At 40.7% G+C, this 24,909-nt stretch overlaps 1 protein-coding gene across 1 annotated transcript in view; it reads right to left on the bottom strand.

Moving 5' to 3' along the window:
- The window catches only part of RBFOX1 (RNA binding fox-1 homolog 1), a 2,506,415-nt gene that overhangs the window by 1,020,616 nt on the left and 1,460,890 nt on the right, over positions 1–24,909 (bottom strand). The gene's annotated exons all lie outside the window — the stretch shown is intronic.

The following is a 24,909-nucleotide window of genomic DNA, read 5'->3' on the forward strand; positions in this document are numbered from 1 at the left end:
TTAAAGTAAAGTCTTGATGAATTAGCCTATGTGTTAACTCATGTAATATAACTTTTATTCAATCCTTATAAGCTAGAGGACCAAGTCTAAGACCATCTTCTAAGCATTTTTATTTCACTCACGGATAATTCCCTATAGGAAAAAAAGCATAAATAAATAAATAAAGCAAGATTTCTTTTCAAAAGATTACTCAAAGAAGATTAACTTGTTTATCATCAATACCCAAAGCTGATTTTCTATCAGCTTGCCTCTATGCTCTGGGGAGCAGTCAACTCTTATACCACATCGTTGCTGATTCTCAGTTGACAAACACAAACACACACTCACAAGCATGAAACAAAAGGAAACCACATTCAGAGACAAATGTCTTTGCAGGAGACAAAGCTTACTGCCCTCGCTCAAGAAGTCCGTGCAGTGAGTCTCTCCCTGTAGGAACACGGAGAAATAAAACAGCTGGGCTCTCTGTTTATTTCCATGTCGTGGGAGTTTCAGGGAAGAACCAAACAGAACATGAATGATGGACATGTCACCAAAGTACTTCCAGAGGATTTTCATGACAACTGTCCCCAGGGAATGTGTCTACATTCAGGAAGATATCAAATACAGAAACCTTTTGATATCCTTTATAGTAGACATTGTCATAGACAGGCTGAGGCGCTTTATAGGAAAGATAGGTCCTGTGTAAACATCTCTTGCATAAACATAAAAAAATTAATTTGTGTATTAAATACACTTACTCAGCCTTAGAAGATGAGTATTTAAAACACATGAGAAGAAATTACCATCTAAAAATAATATTTTTAGGAAAAAAGTATTATCTATTGCCCACATCAAATAAATCTAGACTTTCATATATAATATATGTGGAGGTGAAGACTTAAGAGAAATACCTTCCTTATATTTCAAAGTCTATTCTATCACTTCATGTGAATTACAAACACGTACGAAAACAAGAAACAATTCAACCTAAGGATCCTGCAACCACTTCCTACAAAAACCCCAGACACGATCAGCCTTAGAGAATGAGCTCTCTAACAAGAAATACCATTTGACCCAGCAATCTCATTACTGGGTATATACCCATAGGATTACAAATTATTCTACTATAAACACATATGCACATGTATGTTTACTGCAGCACTGTTCATAATAGCGAAGACTTGGAATCAACCCAAATGCCCATCAATAATAGACTGCATAAAGAAAATGCGGCACGTATACACCATGGAATACTATGCTGCCATAAAAAAGGATGAGTTCATGCCCTTTGCAGGGACATGCACGAAGCTGGAAACCGTCATTCTCAGGAAACTAACACAAGAACAGAAAACCAAGTACTCCATGTTCTCCCTCATAAGTGGGAGTTGAACAATGAGAACACATTGACACAGAGAGAGCAATATCACACACCAGGGCCTGTCAGGAGGTGGTGGGCTAGGGAAGGATAGCACTAGGAGAAATACCTAATGTAGATGATGGGTTGATGGGTGCAGCAAACCACCATGGCATGTGTATACCTATGTAACAAACCTGCACATTCTGCACATGTATCCCAGAACTTAAAGTATAATAATAATAAAATAAAGAATATGAATCTGCAGGTCAAATGGCTGGTTGGACAGTGATGCAGTCTTCACCTCTGGTAGTCTTCGGTTTGACTCCTACTGTCCCCACTACGGTGCTTGGAAAGTTACTTTGCTCAGCCTCTCTCTCCTCACTTCTTAAATAGAGGAAATGAAAATCCCCACTGCTGTTGCCAAGGGGTCCAAATAAAAGAATGCAGGTGATACAGTTTGAATCTGTGTCCCTGCTCAAATCTCATGCCCAACTGTAAACCTCAATGTTGAAGGTGGGGCCTGTTGGGGGGGTGACTGAATCATGAGGGTGGTTTCTAATGGTTTAGCACCATCTCCCTAGTGCTGTCTCGTCATACTGAGTTCTCATGAGATCTGGTTGTTTAAAAGTGTGTAGCATCTCTGCAATCTCTCTCTTCCTCCTGCTCTAGCCATGTAAGACATGCCTGCTTCTCTTACTTTTTCCACCATGACTGAAAGTCTCCTGAAATCTCCCCAGAAGCTGTGGTGCTTCCAGTACAGCCTGCTGAACTCTGAGCCAATGAAATCTCTTTTCTTTATAAATTATCCATTCTCAGGTATTTGTTTATGGCAGTGCAAGAATGGACTAATACAACAGGTGAGGTGCATAGCATAGTGCTTAGCATAGAAGACGTTTCCAAGAGTGGTTTTGTTAGCATTTGTCATCTTTCATTTCTGAAGCTCTCACTCAAGATGATTGTTTTGAAAATATGGTGGAGAGAAATAACATGCATTCACTGTGTCATCATTCATTTTGTGCTTCCTGAGCACACATTTCCCAGACTCCTTTGGAGTTAGGTTGGGCCCATGTGACTTGTTCTAGCCAATTGGGAGTAAAAGGAGTGCCATGTGACCACTCTGGGCTGACCTATAACAGAGTAGGTGTGAGCCTTCCATCCTCTGTCCTCTCCTGCCCCTGCAACTTTGAAAAACCATATGGGACATAAATATGGCTATATGAAACAGGAGCAGCCTGAATCCTGACACTTCCCCTTGGAAGAGAACCTTCTTAGAGAACTACTAGACCTGAAATGGGTTTTATATGGCAAGAAATAAGCTTGCAAGTGATAAAATACCGAGATATCGGGACATGTTTGTTACTGAAGCACAGACTAGCTTATCCTGACTAGCAGAGATCACCACTTTTAAATTTAATTATCTAACTTAAATTTAGGTATTTTTAATTTCAGTAGCTTTTGGAAAATACAAGCGGTCTTTGGTTACATAGGTGAATTATATAGTGGTTAATTCTGAAATATTGGTACACCTGTCATGCAAGTAGTATCCATTGTACCCAATATGCAGTTTATTACCCCCACATTCTCCTCCCAACCTCCCCCTTCTGAGTATCCAAAGTCCATTATATCACTCTGTGTGCCTCTACAGAATCATAGCTTGGCTCCTACTTATAAGTCAGAACATACGGTATTTACTACCTGATGTTAAAACCAAGAATTCAAAGGATACTCATAATCTGTATTTCTACGGGTGACCGAAGTAACAACAATAACAACAAAAGCCCTTCATCTGTAAGTCTGATTCTTTCAGGAACTAGATACCTGCCGTTCCTGTTTTTAACACTGCAAAGATTTCTGAAATGAGTTTAACCATGCTTTTCCATGACGACATATTATTGGTTTGTGTTTATATAATGAATATTTTCACATCATATCATTGCGAGCAGAATCTACATACACACACAAATCAGGTACACAAAATTAATCAATCAAAAGCATTTCTTGGAAGATTATCATTGTCTTAAGCACTCAAAATACAAGACAGTAGCAGCAGTGCAGAGAATGTTTAAAAAGGACACACAATCTGTCTGTGGGTTTCTTGATGTGTTAACTGGGTTGGGGTGTGTGTGATGGGGGAGGTTGTGGGAAAAGGAGAGTTATGGCCTGAAACATAATGGGAAGGTTAGCCTCACCATTGTGTTTCCTTAGCATTAAAGAAGAAAATGCTTACCTTTGTGTCTCAACAGGACAAGGAGAGATAGCTGTGCTTTGGGGGGAAGCTCTATCAACTCCACTGCTGTCTCACTCCTATTGAAGAATGTGTTCACCCTTTAGCAACTGAGAAAGGTTCCCAAGATGTATATAATTTCATGGATGGAAGAACAACAATTTCACAGAACTTAAACGACACAACCATGTAGTGCTTAAATTATGCAAAAACAAGCTGCGTTTTGAGTACAACGGAGGCCTGGGCATAGCAGTTCTTAGGTGTACTGTCATCGACATGAAACTGAATGGCCCACAGGCTTCCTGAAGCATCAACAGAGCAAAGGAGGAGGGGCGAGGCCTCAGATTAAGCCCACACAGATCTGCGAAGTTCTCATGTAGAAAGACGCCTTCGATTGCTATGAATGGCCCTGACCACTGCCTCATCTAATTTGAAACCTACCTGAGTGATAAGAACATCTGAACCCTGGAAACCTATCTGATTACATCGAAGGGATTTGTTCCCTCACATTCTCTCCGCTTAATATCTAGAAGAAATGTTAGTCCCCACTGCTGCTGCTGCTGCAGGGTTTAAATGAAATAATGCAGTGCTGAGCACAGAGCTGGGCCCAGCCAAACATACAGTACATTTTCAAATAATATTTTTTTAATATGCAGTATTTTTTCTGTCTTGAAAAAGCTAGACAGAACCTACCTGGTTTTGTCACATTGAAATCAACCTAAGTGTACAAAAATAAAAGCTTTTTAAATACTAGAAAATGTCCGTATAATGGAAGAGGACATGAAGTCATTAATAATGGTGTCTTTAAGACAGAAATATTTATTATTTTAGGGAACACTCTCATGACAGAATGAAAACAACATTGTGTGAAGGCCGTTTGTTAAAATTGCAGGTGCTTGCAGGAAAAAAGGATAGGGGCAGACACCAAATTGTTAAAGCTGGTATGCTTGAGTGGTGAGGCCATCTTGTTTTTATCCTTTTCTATATTTTTAAATGTTCTACAATAAGCATGGATGACTTTTGTGTAACTAGCAAATGATGTCTGGACTTGATTTAAGTGTGATTAAAAAATGAAACTCTTGGCCGGGCACAGTGGCTCATGCCTGTAATCCCAGCACTTTGGGAGGCTGAGGTATGCGGATCACCTGAGGTCAGGAGTTCGACACCAGCCAGGCCAACATGGCAAAATCCTGTCTCTACTAAAAGTACAAAAAAAAAAAAAAAATAGCTGGGTATAGTGGCACATGCCTGTAATCTCAGCTACTCGGGCAGCTGAGGCAAGAGAATTGCTTGAACCTGGGAGGCGGAAGTTGCAGTGAGCCGACATCAAGCTACTGCACTCCGGCCTGGGCAACAGGGTGAGACTCCATCTCAAAAAAAGAAAAGAAAAGAAAAATTATCCCTCTTTTAGTACACTTACTTAAAGTCATTTATTGCCAGTGTAATGATTAACAACACCTCCTGTCTTTATTTTTGGTTAGTAAGTACAGCAGGAATAAAGAAATGGAATGGAATATAAAAAGGTGACAGCTCGTATTTATTTAGCATTCCTTTCTGGACAGGAAATAGGGAAATGACAAGGGATGGAAGTTTGAATTTCACCTGTAACTTTTCAGTCATCCTGCAGCCTTAGGCAAGTTCCTCACTATTACTGAGCACCCATTTTCCCCTTTTGTAAAATGTTACTAATACAGCCTGCCAAAGAGATTAATTGAAGATCACCCTAAGTAAAGCCATAAAACGTATAAAGTATGCCTAGGACTTCGTATGTACAGAGAACTTGCTAGCTCCTTTTGCATGAAGGATTTCTCACTCTAAAGACAAAGGAAACAACTAGAAGAGAAAAAAGAAATGCTTTAAGGAATTTTTCTTTTCCTCTAGACTTTCATGTTTCAATTACTTTGCTGACCAGTTAATGGACATTCATGACAGGGGGCTAGGCCCTCATGCACAATTTAAGCTCATCTTTAATTTCTTCCTCTAGGGCTCCAGATCAACTTCTAAGACACTGATAAAGAAGCCACCTCCCATTCCAGTGGCCGTCCCCTCATCTCACCCACAGAATCAGCTGTACAAGTAATTGATAGCTCCACGCCTGTTTCCACTGCAGCAATTTCTAAGATGGCACCAGCTGATGATGTTTGCAAGACTTAAGTTCAGGGGGTTTGCCATGGCCAGCAATTGATTGCATCTTGATATTCCCTCTCCTGTGATAGTTAAACTGGGGGTAAGGATGAAAACATCTGCCCTCAATGGCTGCTCAGGAAAATTACAAAATCAGAAACTATATAAAAGCATACCTGTCTTCCTTTTAGCTAATTAAAACAGTGGCTGGCACCAGGGAGCTTTGCTTTATCGTGCACTGCCATCTTCTGGCCACATTAGCCTCTACAGCAGCAACCCACCAGTTCCACGCATAAGAAACTAATGAACGTTTGCGTACATCCTTGTGTTTAACATCAGATCCTAAAGTCGAACCATAAAAGCATGCTGATACCACTGAAAACCATAACTGTTTTCTCTGCTTGAACATACGGTGTACACACAAATTAGATGCAAACAAATTTGAGGATGCCCACAAGTTGCTGTTCACACTGTGGACCATTCACTATCTTCCCCACCTTGTAACATGTTGGCGTAACATGGAGAAAAGAAGGGAAGAGGTATTACCAGGCACCCACTGCGTGACACGTGTTTTCACATATGCTATCTCTCTCTACTCTTACAACCATTTCGTGTAAAATAAAGTGTTATTTCCATTTTGCTGAGGCTTCAAAGTTACAAAACCCATGGAGAGTCAAGTTGCTGTTGACTGGTGGAAGGAGGATTGCAATCCAGGTATGTCTGACCGCAAAGCTCAATCTCTGATGGGCACTACCTGAACTGCTTCTCACCATCTCACACACCCTGCTGTACTTAGACCAGGGTGTGCAGATCCGAGGGCTTGCTTTTGCCTTAAACCTGGTATGAGCCATTTGGTCTGTGCAGTTTGGATATGCAAACACAAACACAGATACATACACACACACGTATATATTTGTAACAAAAACAAAACAAAAGCTATATATATATATAAATATATATATAGTTTTGTTTATATATAGTTTTCTGTGCATGTATACATGTATTAAAGGATTTTTTTTCCTGCTAAACCATTTGAAAGACATAGATATATCCTCCCCAAATACATCAGCATGCATCTCCTAATAAAGACAGTCTCCAACATAACCACAATTCCACGAATCACACCTAAGAATATTAACTTTGATTCAAAATTAAATGTAATGCCTAGGACCGTATTTAAAGGTCTCAACGGTCATTAAGAGGCTTGAAAAAATTTGACCTCTGCACTTGAACTATGTCCTTTTTGTCTTTTTAAATTTAGAACAGTTCTCCCACCCTTTTTATTTTTTTATGTGACAATTTGATGTAAGTCCTCTGTGTAATGCCCAAGGAAATTACGCATCTGCTAGTTAGCTCTTTCATCATTAAATAAATAACCCTGTGGTTAAAGTCAAGTCTCCAGTATCCTACATGTTCTATCACACGCATTCCTCTCCTAAAAACAGGGTCATATGGATGGAGAAGCTGTCCTCACTCCTTGCCCGGCTGTGTAGAGCACTCAACACTGCAGCTTGTCAACCCCTATGAGGCCTGATGTGACTTGCCTGGCCTGTGAATTTTGGATCTCATAGTTTTTTTTCTTATCCTTCCATGTCCTTTTTTTTTTTATTATTCTCTTTTCTTTCTTCAAAAATGTTCTCTTTTTGCCTTTATCCTGTTTTGAATTCTGATTAAACTCTCTGAAAATAAATTGTGAAAATTTCACCCTAAAGTATTTTACTATGAATCTACTGGTAATTATAACATCGTCTCACACCATGATCGTCAAACAGTGGGCAATTTTGCGCCCCTGGGGCCACATGGCGGCATCTAGAGCCATTTTGGGTTGTCTCAATGGGAGAAGGAACAGCTCTCGCGGCATCTGGCGGGTGGAGGCCAGAACTGCTGCTCAGCATCCACAATGCACAGGACACTCTCCACAGCAAAGCACGCACTGGTCCACTTTGCCAATAATGCCAAGATTGAGAAGCCCTTTTCTACATCACCACAAAATCATTAAGTACATTCAGTGTCATTAATATTTAACAAATGTCTAACTTTCCTTTTCCATAAAATGAAACACATTTTTTTTAGTCTTCATAATTTCCCCCAAGAAGGGGCAATCGGCTTCGAAGTCTGATGGCAGCAACTGCGGTACAAGCACAAGGCGCGCCTCTAGTGGTCAGCTGGGAAATCGACGCCTGAGAGCTCAATCCCTCCAAAGGAGGCAGGGCTGGATGCCTTATCTGAGAGTGGAAGCTGAAAGCGCTGACTCTGTTGCGTTGTTTGTTGCTGTTGTTGTTTTAATTGCCCTAATCCTTGTGCACAAATGATGCAATTTACAGGCAAACAACCCACCTTCAAGGCACAGGCACTTCACTATTGCCCAGGAAGAACTTTAAAAGAATCGTGATATTTTGTTCTCTTGGCCAAAACAAACTAGATCTTAAAAGTAGACATGAGCAAAGAGTTCTCAGTCAGGAGTAAGGGTGTACCCTTTTGAGATAACTTCAAGATTTGGAAGAAGAAATAAAGGTTCAGAATAGAAAGATATTAATATCAAAACTTACTTTAAGTGACATACTTGACTTTTCACAAGCATATTCCTGGAGAATAGCAGAAGAGACTAAAGATTTACTGGATTGATACTCAAAATAGCTCACTTTGTCTTTAGAGTATCCTGGCTGAATAGAAAGGGCAGCTATTATCTCCACATTACAGACATGAGAACTGAATTACAGAGAGTGGTTATGTCTATTAATTATATTATTATCAATATCATCAGATAAATTTGAACATTTTATTCATTGGAGAAAGATATTTTTTTCTGGTTAAATGACCGCTGTGGAGGGGGGTGATTGTGATTATATGTTATTGATTATTTATTTGTTTACGGCTTTAACTAATGGGCCAAATTAACAAGAAATTGTTACTTTATTTTCTCAACTGACTAAAGTTTGGAGATGGAAAACACCTCTCTTCTGGAGACAAGGACGATATGACTAATTGATCACAGAACTACTTCTGCTAAATCTCGTTATACTTCTGAACGCTTCTTCACATAGTTTGCCAGGCAAATATTACCAACTGATAAAAATTTGCTACCAAGATAGCAAACTTTTTAACCAAGGTAGCAAAGACTTTTAACCAAGATACGATCAAAATAGTTTTTTGTTTTTTTTTTTTCAGACAGGGTCTTGCTCTGTCACCTAGGCTGGAGTACAGTGGTGTGATCCTGGCTCACCGCAACCTCTGCCTCTGCCTCCTGTGCTTAAGTGATGCTCCTGCCTCAGCGTCCCAAGTAACTGGGACTACAGGCATCTGCCATCATGCCTGGCTAATTTTTGTATTTAGTAGAGACAGGGATCTCATCATGTTTCCCAGGATGGTCTCGAACTCCTGACCTCAAATCATCCACCTGCCTCAGCCTTCCAAAGTACTGGGATTATGGGTGTGAGCCATCACGCCCAGCCTACATAGATTTCTACTTACTTTGAGACCAGTACAGAAATTTGAAATTTCCTATGAATTATGTTAAAAGTTACTCAGGCCCAATTATCACGCAGCGCAATTTGCATTTATATTGTAATCTTTGTATAAATATTGATTCAATTCTATGCTCACCATGGTAGCTGAAACAGTGAAAGGTACTTCACTCATATTTTAACCAATAAGCTTTTAATATTGCAACATTTGTTTAAAAAATGGTTTGCAAAGTTAGGTGCCCACCTAGCATCTTTCTGCCTTACAAAGATAAAATACAAAGATGTAAAGCAGAACCGCAGAAGTCACTCATTAAATATTACCTCTAAGCGGTAAACTTAACTTTGATAGTGGAAAACTAAAATAAAAGTATAAAATTGAAACTTTACTGTTATTTTAGAATAGAACTCAAGTCACATCATCCCCTAGGAGGTCTAAGAAAAAAGCAAAGAGGGCCAGACGTGGTGGCACAGGCCTGTAATCCCAGCACTTTGGGAGTCCGAGGCAGACAGATCACGAGGTCAGGAGATTGAGACCATCCTGGCTAACACGGTGAAACCCTGTCTCTACTAAAAATACAAAAAAATTAGCCGGGCATGGTGGCAGGTGCCTGTAGTCCCAGCTACTCCAGAGGCTGAGGCAGGAGAAAGGCATGAACCCAGGAGGCGGAGCTTGCAGTGAGCCGAGATGGCACCACTGCACTCCAGCCTGGGCTACAGATCAGGAAAAAAAAAAAAAAAAAAAGCAAAGAGAGGAATGATACTCACAGTACAAACTGTAATTCTACCACTTACTGAGTATATGCGCAACTCCATACGAAATCGCTATTCTATCTCTTCTCATTCCCAAACACAACCCTATGTGGTAGTCCTCCTATGACCCTATTCTACAGAAGAGAAAACTGAAGTTCCAAGATGCCAGTCTCTTCAGATTTCCTCGAGACCACACTGTTATGAAACAGCAGAACTGGGTTGAACTCTGTCATATTTGCGAGTATCAATTTCAACTACCCTGTCTTGCCTCTCAGGCAGATTATATAAAAACACTGCTTTAAAGAACTCCATGAGACCATTAAGCAAAGCTCAGAAAAGTATGGAAAAAAAAAAAAGTAGAAACTATGGCTTTAAGAAGAAGGTTCCACTGTTTGTTTAGCCTTTCTCTCCGTCTCTGATGAATTAATAGTGCACAAACTAACTTGAAAAGAGAAACGAAGGGAAGTTGCATGCACAAATACCACCTCCTCATCCATTTCCTGCTCAAAGAACTCACTCAAGTCCTCTTGTATGGTGTGGTGGTTAGTTTAGACTGTGCTTTATACAGGCATTTTAAAGTTTTAAGCAAAGGAGATGCTCAAAAAAATGTTAGACCCTTTCCAATCTATTTGTATTTAGCATAAAAAGATAATGAGGCTACCTCCTAGAAGAGAGGGGTATGACTGTACATGTTCGCCCATTGGTCTATAAGATGTGATCCAGAATGCGACAATGAAGCATCATTTGTGAAACTTCCCAGGTCCAGGAAAGGAAAGTGAGACCAAGAAATGAGGCACTGCAATTACGTCTGCAGCAAGTATGGAGAAGTCTCCCCTTTCCATCACCAATACAGCAAGACAAGCATTTTCCAAATATCAGAACATCGACATATCAAGCTCGTCATTGTTATCTTCTCCATGAATCACCTTTACCATGATTAGCTTATTATTTTTGTTTAAACTCACTATTTTATGTGTCAGTAAACTTTAAAACATGATTTCATGTCATTGCCAAAACTGAAAACCAATGTAGTTTGCCATAAATAGATGGAGACTCTCAGACTGAAGGGGTTGAATACTGCAATGTTCCTCAATTGTTAAATTCTGCCTGGATATTTTGTCTGTTGAAAGCTTGCTTGCTCTCTCTCTCTCTCTCTCTGTTCAAAAAGATTAGCAAGGGTTAGAAAGGTGTTAGAGATATAATAGCAACACGCAGAGTTGATTTCTTTGACATATGAAAGAATGAAATGGATTTGAGAAAGACATTAGAGTCTCACTCTATGATTCAATTATACTGAATGCCACATCCATGCGCCACCCCAAACGGCTTCATGTAAGAAGGGTGGAATTCATGCTACCCTTGGAAATAATGCGATAAACCACTCATCTACCCAGCCTCACTCAGCCTCCTGGATGAACCATGTTACAAGCCTTATCAACTATTCATGGTCAGTGATTAACTTTCAAATCTTCAATTCAGTGGTGTCTTAGCACTTCTTCCAATTAGTTGGTCAGAGCATCTACTCTGAGATACACAGAGCTTAAAGGATTCCCTACATTGGTTCTATGTATCTTGCGTCTTAGAAGTATCATTTCCCACATATGCTAAAGCAAAAAGGAGAAATCTAGTATGCAATCTACTGTCAAAATACAAACACTTGTGTTATCACAAAACCCCTAAAGAGAAATCTCAAATCTTTGGTTTCACTTTTATTTATTTTATAAGCATAAAATGCACACTAGATTTTGAAGGCTTAGTACCCATAAACGCACACACATATACATACCTAAATATATATCATAAATAACTTTTGGCCAGGTGCAGTGGCTCACGCCTGTAATCCCAGCACTTTGGGAGGCTGATGTGGGTGGATCACTTGAGGTCAGGAGTTCAAACCAGCCTGGCCAACATGATGAAACCCAGTCTCTACTAAAAACACAAAAATTAGCCAGGTGTGGTGGTACACGCCTGCAGTCCCAGCTACCTGGGAGGATGAAGCCGGATAATTGCTTGAACCCAAGGAGGCAGAGGCTGCAGTGAACTGAGATTGTGCCACTGCACTCCAGCCTGGGCGACAGAGCGAGATTCCCTCTCAAACAAAACAAAACAAAACAAAACAAAGCAAAACTTTAAGTACATGATCAGAATACTTTGGCTATCTAGGTTAAATAGATTATATTATTAAAATTAATTTCACCTGTTTCTTCTTAGCTTTTTAATGCTACTAGAAAATGTAACATTACATATATGGTTGGCATTATATTTCTATTGGGCAGTACTGGGTTAGATGTTCTTTATGGTTCCTTACTGATTAGTCACTTTAGTAATATACAAAAATTGCTCCTAAAACTGGAAGAGCCTGTATAAATAGGCCCTTTAATTTTATGGGGTAAAAGTCACTGATAGATATATAAAACGCTTTGCCACCATTATACGGTCTTCCTCTATATTAATAACTTTTAAAATGATGTCAGAAGATAAATCGCTCACTATCTTTAAAGTTAGAAAAGAGGAAAAAAGGATTTCATGGCTCACATGTCTATGGATAAAGCCATACCAACTTTGGAACCGTCCAAACTTCTTCCCTAATCAAAGATATACTTTTAATGAGATTTTATCTTTGATTGAAAATGTAAGGCTATAATGAACTGCTGGGTCATTACTCTGCTTCCGGGCTTAATTTTTATTTAATCCTAGCTCCCTGATGTTTTTGATATGAAATTCTTAATTTAGGCTGGATGTTTAAAACTTTCTCTTTAGGATCTTTTGATGTAGGTAGCCTTTTAGGGGCAATAAGTCCATGGATCTCAGACTAATAAAATAGGCTTCCAGTCTCCATAGAAATATACCATGTATATTTACACCTTGATATGTGTTTGTATCTATAAGATATACCAGTGGAGTGTTACAACAGGGCCTTAGGGAATGTCAGATGCGTTGACCATCCTTAATTCTGTGGCTTCTGGCAGGAGCATAAAATATGTGTGGTCTCTAGAGTGGGGAAAACCTGTATTCTGGTTGTAGCCCTGCCACTTACTCATGATGTGAACTTGGTACATTCATTGAATATTTTGGAATTCTATTTCATCATCTGAAAAAAAGTATCTATCTACTTTTTTTAAATAAGCAGATTAAATGAATCATGCTTGTAAAGCAGTTAGTTTTGCAGTTAGAAAGCATTTAGTACTCAAAAGTGCCTTTTATTCTTTTTGAAGTCTTTTGGTCTTCTGGATCTGTGCATAGAAAGTTGAGTTAATGGCGGGGCATGGTGGCTCATGCCTGTAATCCCAGCATTTTGGGAGGCCGAGGTGGGCAGATCACCTGAGGTCAGGGGTTCAAAACCAGCCTGGCCAACATGGTGAAACCCCGTCTCTACTAAAAATACAAAAATTAGCTGGGCGTGGTGGCGGGTGCCTGTTATCCCAGCTACTCTGGAGGCTGAGGCAGGAGAATTGCTTGAACCTGGGAGGCAAAGGTTGCAGTGAGCCTTGATCATGCCATGGTACTCCAGCCTGGGGGACAAGAGTGAAAAAAAAAAAAAAAAAAAAAAAGAAAAGAAAGTAAGTTGAGAATAACATCTGTAAAGGCTCCAGGTCCCCTTTTCTCTGACCTGGACCTTTCAATACGAAATAGTTTACATATTGATAGGGGTAAATGTTTGTGGATTATATGCATAGAATGTGTAATGATCAAGTCAAGATTTTCATTCCCAAGGACCTCCCCATTCAGGACCTTTCTGCCTCCTCTCTTGGTGGCTGTACTGGTCTCCTGGCACCTTTATTTACTATTGAGAGTTGACCTTGGGCTAGGACCCAACTGGGGCAGGTGCTGCCGTGGTGAAAACGAAAGAGATCATGACTCCCCAGAACTGACTGGAAGGCAGGATAGTACTCTATTCCCTATCCACTTTCTCCACACACCTTTCTGATCATGGAAGGCCTTCCTCCGAACTCCCCGTAACTACAACACTCACCTCTACTATTCTCCAGCCTACCTATCTGATCCTAGTTGACCTAGAGAAGTGTGTGTGTGTGTATGTGTGTGTGTGTGTGTGTGTGTGTTCTCTAGGCAGCATCCTTCTACCTACTTCTGATAATGACAACCCCAACCCCAAACCCCTATGTTGACTTCCCTTCAGTTTTCCTTTTAAAAGACCTTTTGAGGACCTCTTTTCCGTTTGACAACCTCTCCTCTCCCATTTCCCTTGGTGTCCATGTAAAGCTGACACTAGTCCAAGGTTCCAGAGATTCACAAGGATCTCAGGCCTGGACAAATACCACATCCCATGTGATATGGTTTGACTGGGTCCCCACCCAAATCTCATCATGAATTGTAGCTCCCATTATTCCCATGTGTTGTGGGAGGGGCCCGGTGGGAGATAATTGAATCATAGGGGTGAGTTTCCCATAGTGTTCTTGTGGTAATGAGTAAGTCTCACAAGATCTGATGGTTTCATAAGGGGAAAGCCCTTTTGCTTGTTTTCTCATTCTCTCCTGCCTGCCACCATGTAAAACGTGCTTTCCTTCTGCCATGATTGTGAGGCCTCCCCAGGCACATGGAACTGTGAGTCCATTAAACCTCTTTTTCTTTATAAATTACCCAGTCTCAGGTACGTCTTTATCAGCAGTGTGAAAACAGACTAACAGACCATGCCTACCGTGGCAGGGCCTGGTTCAGCAATGAACACAGGATGCAAGCCTGACCAAGCCCAGGGCTTTGTCACTAAATTTGTCAAATGCAAGTCTTAAAATAATCTTCTGTGCCATTTTGCACTGCTTGGGAAGAGCCCACCTGAATTGCATTCAACTCCAAGAAAAAAAAAATGAGAAATGGGGACTGATACGCTTCTGATGACATTTGCAGGAGCACCTACATCTAGGCATACCTAAAGCCATATATCCCTCGATTTTCAGATATGGAAATATGTTAGTTTCCTAGGGATGCTGCAACAAATCACCACAACCTGGATTACTTAAAACAACAGAAATGGGCCGGGCGCAGTGACTCATGCCTGTAAACCCAGCACTTTGGGAGGCTGAGGTGGGCGGATTACGAGGTCAAGAGATCGAGACCATCCTGTCCAGCATGGTGAAACCCTGTCTCTACAAAAAAATACAAAAATTAGTGGGTGTTGTAGCATATACCTGTAGTCCCAGCTAATGCAGAGGCTGAGGCAGGAGAATGGCTTGAACCTGGGAGGCAGAGGTTGCACTGAGCCAAGATTGTGCCACTGCACTCCAGCCGTGGTGACACAGTGAGAATCTGTCTCAAACAAAAAACAAACAACAACAACAACAACAAAAAACAACCGAACAAAAAACACAACAGAAATTTATTCTCTCCCAGTTCTGGAAGCTAGAAGTCTGAAATCAAGGTCCTAGTAGGGTCTTGTTCTCTCTGGGGGCTCTAGCAAAGACTCCTTCCTTGTAGCTTCTGGTGGTGACCAGCACCCCTCGTGCTCCTTGGCTTGCATGTGCATCTCTCCAGTCTCTGCCTCCATCAACACATGGTGTCTTCCCTATGAGTCTACATTTCTACATCTCCAGGTCTCCATCTTCTTATAAGAGCCCATTCGGGCCGGGCACGGTGGCTCACGCCTGTAATTCCAACACTTTGGGAGGTTGAGGTGGGAGGATCACTTGAAGTCAGGAGTTCGAGACCAGCCTGATCAACATGGTGAAACCCCGTCTCTACTAAAAATACAAAAATTAGCCGGGCATGATGACAGGTGCCTATAATCCCAGCTACTCAGGAGACTGAGGCAGGAGAATCAATTTAACCCAGGAGGTGGAGGTTGAAGTGAGCTGAGATCACACCATTGCACTCCAGCCTGGGTGACAGAGTGAGATTCTGACTCAAAAAAAGAAAAGAAAAAAAAATAAATAAAGAACCCAGTCATTGGATTTAGGACTGCTCCAATCCAGGATGACCTCATTTCAACTTGATAACATCTGCAAAGAACCTATCTCCAGATAAAATTACAGTCATAGGTATGGTGGTGCGAGAAGTTAGGACTTCAACATATCTTTTCTGGAGGCCTCTATTCAACCCACGACAAGGAGTTAATATCAATCTTAGCTTAAGCCAATTCGAATGGCGTTTCTATTAGAACCAAGAGAGTGCTGAATCTCCCAGTTGTTTCCTAGGGTAATCCTAAAATAGGATTCTCTTAATGTGTCTCTAAAGGAAGTAATTCCTCCCTCACTATTTCTCCCTTCCTAGAGTCTCATTCCTTTGTTCTAGAGCTGTGCAGATCCATTTCACCTGGCCACTCTTTCAGGGGCCTGCCAATATGGCACTTCCTCCAACAAGTGTTTGCTTCTCCTCTTAATATCTCTAACTACTTTTCTCTCTAGCACTGTCTTGGCTATTATTGTCTGTCCAGAACTGTACACTTGCCTTTTTGTGAATAGGAATATGCAGCTTATCTCTCTGACAGATGATACATTTCAGCCCTTGCCTTTGTCCATAGCCTCTTCTCTCTGCCAGGCACATGGGTCAAAGAACCCATCATGAAGCTGGTCCTCCAGCCCGGCAAGTCAACCCCATGTTTCATTACTTTGTGTTCAATATCTATCTATCTATCTATCTATCTATCTATCTATCTATCTATCTATCTATCTATCTATTTTTTTTTTTTTTTTTTACATGGAGTCTTGCTCTGTCTCCCAAGCTTGAGTGCAGTGGCGCAATGTAGGCTCACTACAACCTCCGCTCACTGCAATCTCCACCTCCTGGGTTCAGGTGATTCTCCTACCTCAGCTTCCCCAGTAGTTGGGATTACAGGCATGTACCACCATGCTCGACTAATTTTTGTATTTTTAGTAGAGATGGGGTTTTGCCATGTTGACCAGGCTGGTCTCAAACTCCTGACCTCAGGTGATCCACCTGCCTAGGCATCCCAAAGTGCTGGGATTACAGGCGTGAGCCACCACGCCTGGCCTCAATACATTTTTGAATGACTGGTACTTGCAACTTTGTACAGGGATATGACTGACCTTTGAGGATCAGTGAGTGGATAGAGAAGACACAGATAGGATGAAGACTAACCTGGAAGGAGCATAGAGACCATAAAATGATGAGCCTGGGCACTGTAGACATCACTGATCACCTGGAAATTGCACCTCTGTCTGCTGTAAGCAAGTGTTGCATTTACTTGACCAACCTCTATTCCAACTCTGCTAAGAAGCACTATGGTTTTTCTTCAGGGAGCTGTCTTTCCCCTGTTGTGGTTCCATATTGTTAGCATTGCACTGGCTTCATATCAGCACTGCAGGGACTGGGGTACAATTCAGGCCAGGTTGATCAACATCCCACAAGCCCTTGCCTGGGGTCTAGGGTGATTCAGTTTAGTCACTGGACCTGCTGGGTGGGAAAGGGGGCATGTGACCCATAACATCAGAGACAGGTCCACCTAAGAAATGGGCTTAAGTTAGGATTGCTTGGGAAGAGAAACGACCTTTCTACCAGAGTTGGTGAATTGGTGGGAGGTATGACTGACACCGCTGATGTCTGCCTCACTGCTTCACAAGATAAGCCAAATCCAAGGAAAGCAGACAACCAGAAGCGGAATCATGGTGGGTGGATGTTTCCTATGGAATCATTTCAGGACCTGGATCCATGTGTACCTGAAGTCAGTAGTCTTATATGCTTGTGTAAAACTCTGTCACATAAACATAATTTCTTCTTTCTCTCTTTCCTTTTCTATTTTCTGTTCTTTCTTTTCCTTTTTACCCCACCTTCCTTCCTTTCTTCCTCCCTCCCTCCCTTTTTCTTTTTTCTTTCCTTCTTTCCTTCCTTTTCTCTTTCTTTTTCCTTCCTTCCTTCCGTCTGTCCTTCCTTTTCTTTCTCTCTCACCCTCTCTCTTTCTCCCTCTTCTCTCTCACTCTCCTCCCTCCCTGCCACCCTTCCCCGCCACGATAGCCTATACCTTATCTTCTCCATGTATGAACAATTCTATTTATATGGTTATTTTATATTGGATGTATATTTCCCCAACAGACTCTAAGCATCATGGTGGTGGATTATAAGAAACGATTATATTTCAATGACCTTTATATTTCCAAAAGCTCATAAATAGAAACTAAATAAAAGATAAATATCTATTTCTAGCTAATGTTACCTTAGCCTCCAATACCAGTATAACTAGGTGAGATGGACCTATAGTCTTTGAAATTGAATGTGATTAACAACTATTGGATAGGTTTACCAATTCCAAATAATGTCAGAAACATTTGGTACACTACATAAGTTAACATATGACCAAGCAATTGAAAATCAACTGTTTGATATTGATATTTCACATTATCATCCCATCTACTTAGTAGTCACAACAGTTTTTAAAGGCAACTTGGAATGTGAAAAGGCAGTCTGAATGTTAAATGGCACACAACAATTTCATGAACTCTTATAATTACTGGGATATGCTGATTTGATGGAATACTACTCCATCATAAAAACGAATGCATTAATGGCATTTGCAGCAACCTGGATGGGACTGGAAGCTGTTATTCTAACTGAAGTAACTTAGAAATGAAAAACCAAACATTATATGTCCTCACCCATAAGTGGGAGCTAAGCTATGAGGATGCAAACGCATGAGAACGATACAATGGACTTTGGGGACTCAGGGGGAAAGGGTGGGGAGAAGGTGTGGGATAAAAAACTACAAATTGGGTTCAGAAGAGGAATCTGAGATGAAGAAAGGCTAAGCAACTTGCCCAAACTGAGTCGTAAATTCCTTCCTAGATGCATCCCAACAGACTTCCCTATTCTTCTATTATGTCTTACTTTCTAATGTTCAAATATCAAATTAATAAAATGATGTTTGAATATGAACATGAATATTTCCCTTTTCCATGCAAATTTTAGACATGGTCAAAATCAGAAGCACATGCTATCTTACAAGATGTGTTTTTATTAAACATTATATCAACTACTATTCCATAGACCTCTGACACAAGAGTATTTTTAATGGCTGCATAATACTCTATCATGTTCTGTGCTCAGCATAATAATCCATTACCTTAAGATTGAGCATTTAGGTTGTTGCCAATATTTTGACATTGCAAGTAAAATAACAATGGTGGCTCATTCCAGGTGTCCTTTTGTTTCCATTTGACTGGGAATAATAAGAAATAATGAGTAAGATTGGGTCAAAAAAATAATTATCTGTTTGGTTGTTCATAGAGATGAGTACTCTGGTTTTTAAACGATTTCTACCAAATTGCAACATGCCCAGTAAATAAGGAAACCACTTTTATAGCAACATCACCAATATGAGAAAAGGTAGTATTCTTATTTCATGTTAACCTGGCTAATTTTAGTAGATAGAGATTGGTATACGATATGGTTTTAATTTGCATTTTCATATCACTATCAAGGAAAGGTATTTATTGTGTGTTTAAGTCTACTTATGCTTTCTTTGGGGGTATGTTTTCTGTTATATCCTTAGCTCTTATAATTTCAGGATTTCTTTATGAAAACATTCCAGTCATGGGCAAAATTAACATTTGTCAACTTGTGAATTGATGAATTCAATCAACATGAAAACTCAATCAGAATAGATCAAATTAAAAACACCTATGTTTGGCTGGGAGCAGTGGCTCACCCCTGTAATCCTAGCAGTTTGGGAGGCCAAGATGGAAGGACTGCTTGAGCTCAGGACTTGAAGGCCAGCCTGGGCAACATAGGGAAAACCCCATCTCTACAAAAAGTAAAAAAAAAAAAAAAAAAAAATAGCCGGGTGTAACGGTGCACTCCTGTGGTTCCAGCTACGCGGGAAGCTGATATAGGAGGATCACACTGAGTAAGTACAACATGCCTACTTGGTACTATACAACTACTTGTGCCCAGCAGGCTGCGGCTGCAGTGAGCCATGATCATACCTCTGCACTCCAGCGTGGGCACTAGAGCAAGACCCTGTCTCAATATATAGCGATAGATAGACAGACAGACATAGATTTTCCTTACTGTAAGTTAGGGTGCTAGTTTGAGGGGATGCACAGGTGGACTTGAAGTTGTCAATTACTCCTTTGATTTGATTCTCCATATACCATAGTTCAGTTACTTCAGCTGAGAAGTGCCGTCCACCTCCCTGGCTCCATCGGATCTGCCTGCCTGGCTCATGGTAAGCATTTGCTTTTCCACTGTGCTCCCTTAACCAAAAGCTAGAACTCCTTAAACTTGGGACCTTTTCTATTCTGAAGGGTCTGTCCTCCAAAGCACCTAGAAAACCTTTCAGTTGAAAAGGAAATATAAAATTTGCTAAGAGGGTACATCTTAAGTGTTCTCACCACACTCACACACACACAAAAGAAACAAAAGAAAAAATAGCAATATATGAGGTGATGGATATGTTAATTCACTTGATTCTAATGACTTTTTCATAATGTATATGAATACCAAACATCAAGTCGTATATCTTAAACATATAATTTTTACTTGTCAATCATACTTCAATCACTCTGGAAAAACAAAGAAAATACGAAAAACCTCTGGTTGATCTGCAAATTCTGATAGATGTTAGTTTAAAATGGCCACAGTAAAAACATCACACAGTTTTTATGACTTTATGGAAAAATAAATCCTAACCCAGAATTGCCCAAAAAGCCTTGTAACTTGATAAAAAGAAGCTCAATATAAGAAGTGAATTGGGTGAGTGTGTTCATGTGGTAGACACACGCACACACACGGGCATGGCTTCCCACTCCACCCTTGAATTCTGTTGTGATTGCATCACGTTCCATCACAAATTTTTTCAGCAACCTAGTTGCTGAGATGGATGGCATAATCCCGGGGTTTTCTGACCTTGATCAACACGAAGAAAATTTCAGCTGAACTGTGCAAAAGTGCTGGGAAAACATAAATCACATTTGGACAGGGCATGCTTTCTATCTAAAGTGTTAAGTCACCCAATCACACATCAAGAAGTGGGATAATAAAACCTACCAACTGAAGAGAAAGAAAAATTAATTAACATTCAATCCACTCATCACAAAAAAGCCATTGCCATCTTTTTAGAAGAGATGACACAACAATCTTAGAAAAATAGCTCTGTGCTTGATTAAGCATTTCCTAAATGCATTTTAATTCAGAGTTTAAAGAAAGAAGTTTGCTAAAAATAAAAATTACACAAAAGAATAGACTTGCTTCTTTTAAGTAAAACAAGTGGCACATGAAAATAATAGCTATAATTAATGGTATTAAAATGTAAGCAATTCAGCCCCAATTAATACAAAATTGCAAAGAGATGACAAATATCATCATAGACAAATCACACTTTTAAAATTAAGGCATCAAAACATAATCCTAGTTATATGAGGATGACATCATGTGAATTGTTACCATAATGTAATCAACAGAGAAGGCTTCTCAAGTACCTAGGAAAGTGTGACTACCCATGCCTGATATAAAGCTCTTATTTGTTAAATTATCTTTAAGCCATACACTATCCATGAAAATACCAGTGCCTTGTTAAGCTGCAAATCCATAACATAAGGAAAACAGGCATGCCCCAAAGAACAGAAGCATCTTTGGGCTGAAACACACAACATGTGGCTTTGTATCACTCCTCAGTTGCCAGATTCTGTGCCAGGAACAACGAAACTATACCTGGCAGGTACCTTGTGGCTTTCACTCCTCCACCCTTGGCAGGCATCACTAATCAATCATGCACTGTTTCTGGGAGAACCCACATGCCACAATCTCAGACTCCCCATCAACAAGATGTTCTGTGCAGCCACAATCAATCTGAGTTGACACCACAGATTCAATCTGTTTCCAATCACTGGTCTGCACTTTTACTTATGCTTCTCAACTCGATGATCTTTCACTCAGGTTGAGAAGTAGCTACAGAATACACAAAACTCTAGACAGGTAATTGAGGGTTTGGTATCCACTTTAAGCTTTGTAATTTACTTTGCTATTATCTTAACTGGTCCTAGATGTATATTCTCTGATCTCACTAGGAGTCTAAGAAACAGAATCAAAGATTTAAAAAAGAGTAGGAGGAAAGCAGATTTAAGTGTAATAATCAGGCGGCTTGTACTTTTTTTTTTTTTTTTTTTTAGTTTTTTAGAGATAGGGTCTTGCTCTGTCACCCAGGTTGGAGTGCGGTGGTGCGACTATAGCTCACTGCAGCTTGAGCTCCTGGGCTTCAGAGATGCTTCTCCTTAAGCCTTCTGAGTAGCTGGGACTACTGGCAAGCATCGTCATGCATAACTATGTGGCTATTTTTTTTCTTCAGTTTTGCAGAAATGGGGTCTCTCTAGTTTGCCCAGGCTTGTCTCAAACTCCTGAGCTCAGGTAACCCTCCCGCTTGTGTCCAAAACGTGCTGGGATTCCAGGCGTGAGCCACCATGCCCAGGCAGCTTTCACTTATTCAAGGTGTATCCTGTGCCTAGCCAAGATGGTAAGTACCCTCAGTGTAAGAGCTCATTGAGTCCCACAGTGACCCCGGAAAATATTCTCTCCTCCTCTCCCTTTTATATGAGAACTTGATCATCTGAGACGTTAAATAACCAGGAAGCCACCAAGCTGGGGTTCAAGGCCAGGCCTTTTAGAATCCTAAGCTGAAGCTCTTAGCCACATGGTTACGCCTGGGATTCTTTAGACGAGCTTCCCAAAGCCAACTTCAAGGGCAATTGAAAGTGTATGAGACCAATAGCCCGATCTACCTCAGTGCTTTTCATTGCACTCTCTGGGTTACCACTGTGTCCATGACACTGCTGAGGGTGCCCAGCAGCTTCACATCATCTGTCATTTAGGTTTCCAGCCCCTCAGAGGCTAATTTAACTCAACACCACATTCATTTTAGAAGCTCTGAGGCTTTTTACCTGCCTCCCTCTCCCCCAACCCACCACCACCCTCAAATTTTCCAAAAATAAATGAAAGAGGAAAGTACTACTAACATCTCAATTTTTAACATTTAGTAAAAGAGTTAACCTGTGAATAAAATATAAAAGGCAGGTGCAGAGACCCATCCTAGAGTCAGAAGCACTTGCCTACAAAAATAACTGTAAGCTGTGCTGGCACACAAGGCACTGCTTAGAACCGTGAGCATTTTGATGGTTCTGTGGAGCAGACTCATTTACGACCCCGAGATAATACCTTAGGCTGAGTAATTGGGAGGAAATTAAATGCAGAGATACATCATAGGATGACATTTAGCAGTGGCCCAGGTTATTTCTGTTATGTTGAGGGCTTTGTTGCAATAATTCTTGTAAGTCACTGTTTACCTGTGCGTCAGGCCCTAAGAATGTGAAGCATAGAAGGGACATGTTTTCTTGTTCATGTGAAGATGCTTGGAAGAGGCAGTACAGCCTAGAGGTTAAGAGTCAAACAAAGACTTCCTGGGTTTGAATCCCACCTGGGTGACCTCAGTTACATGTTTTGTTTTTTTTTTTTTTTTTGAAACAGTCTTACTCTGTCACCCAGGCTGGAGTGCAGTGGCGTGAACTCAACTCACTGTAACCTCTGCCTTCCAGGTTCAAGTGATTCTCCTAACTCAGCCTCCCGAGTTAAGGGGCTGGGATCATAGGTGCCCACCACCACACCTGGATACATTTTGTATCTGTGGTAGAGACGACGTTTCATCATGTTGGCCAGGCTGGTTTCAAACTCCTGACCTCAGATGATCTGCCGGCCTCGGCCTCCCAAAGTGCTGGGATTATAGGCATGAGCCACTGTGCCCGGCCTCAGTCACATTCTTGAACTCCTCCTGTATTAGTCTGTTTTCACGCTGCTGATAAAGACATACTTGAGACTGGATAATTTATAAAGAAAGAAAGGTTTAATAGACTCACAGTTCCATGTGGCTGGGGAGGTCTCATAATCATGATGGAAGGCAAAAGGCACGTTTTATATGGTGGGACACAAGAGAAAATGAGAAACAAGTGAAAGGTGTTTCCTCTTATAAAACCATCAGATCTGGGGAGACTTATTCACTACCATGAGAACAGTGTGGGGGAAACCATCCCCATGATTCAATTACCTCCCACCACCTCCCTCTCAAAACATGTGGGAATTACGGGAGCTCCAATTCAAGATGAGATTTGGGTGGGGACACGGTCAAACCACATCACCTCCTTCCCTCATTTTTCTCATCTGTAACATGGGGATAAATATTGTATCTGTCTTTTTAAGGATCTTTTTAAGGATTCGATAATAGAATATGCATAAAGTACTAAAAAATGGTCTATGGCATTTAGTAAATCCTCAGTGCAAGGTAGTTGCTATTATTATGATTATTCATTTTCCTTTCTAGAAAAAAAATATCAGTCAAGGTTTCTTTAGGGGAAAATCCCTTCTTCTTCTTCTTTTTTCTTTTTTTTGAGATGGAGTTTCACTCTTGTTGCCCAGACTGGAATGTGATGGCACAATCTCAGCTCACTGCAATCCCTGCCTCCCAGGTTTAAGTGATTCTCCTACCTCACCCTCACAAGTAGCTGTGATTACACGTGCCCATCACTACGCCTGGCTAATTTTTTTTTTTATTTTTTATTTTTAGTAGACATGGAGTTTCACCACATTGGCCTGGCTGGTCTCCAACTCTTGACCTCAGGTAATCCACCCACCTGGGCCTCCCAAAGTGCTGGGATTACAGGCGTGAGCCACCACACCCAGCCCCCTCCCTCTTTTTTTAGTCCATTTAAGTCATTTAGCTGGACCCCATCCCACTTCTGGGGTGGCTGAGGGAAGACAAACAAGAGGGACACCGCCCTTTATAGCTAAGTGACACCTGTTAAGCCACATCCAGGAATTCTACTAAGCCACTGAAAAAGAAGTGCCTTTTCTCCACAGGTGGAGTTAATACAGCTGGTGGTTGCCATCCTTAGCATCTGGTGAAATTAAAGCACCAGCATCCAGCTATGTTGAAGATAGCCCCACTTTACTCATAACTGTCATTTATTTTTCTCCTTAAGCTAGTCCGACTTCATTTTCTATGACCATTGAAAATGCCCCGACTAATGCGGCACACAAAAACAGTGCATGAGATGCATGATTTACAA

This window comes from Hylobates moloch, unplaced genomic scaffold (assembly GCF_009828535.3).
Source record: "Hylobates moloch isolate HMO894 unplaced genomic scaffold, HMol_V3 SCAFFOLD_23, whole genome shotgun sequence".
NCBI lineage: Eukaryota > Metazoa > Chordata > Mammalia > Primates > Hylobatidae > Hylobates > Hylobates moloch.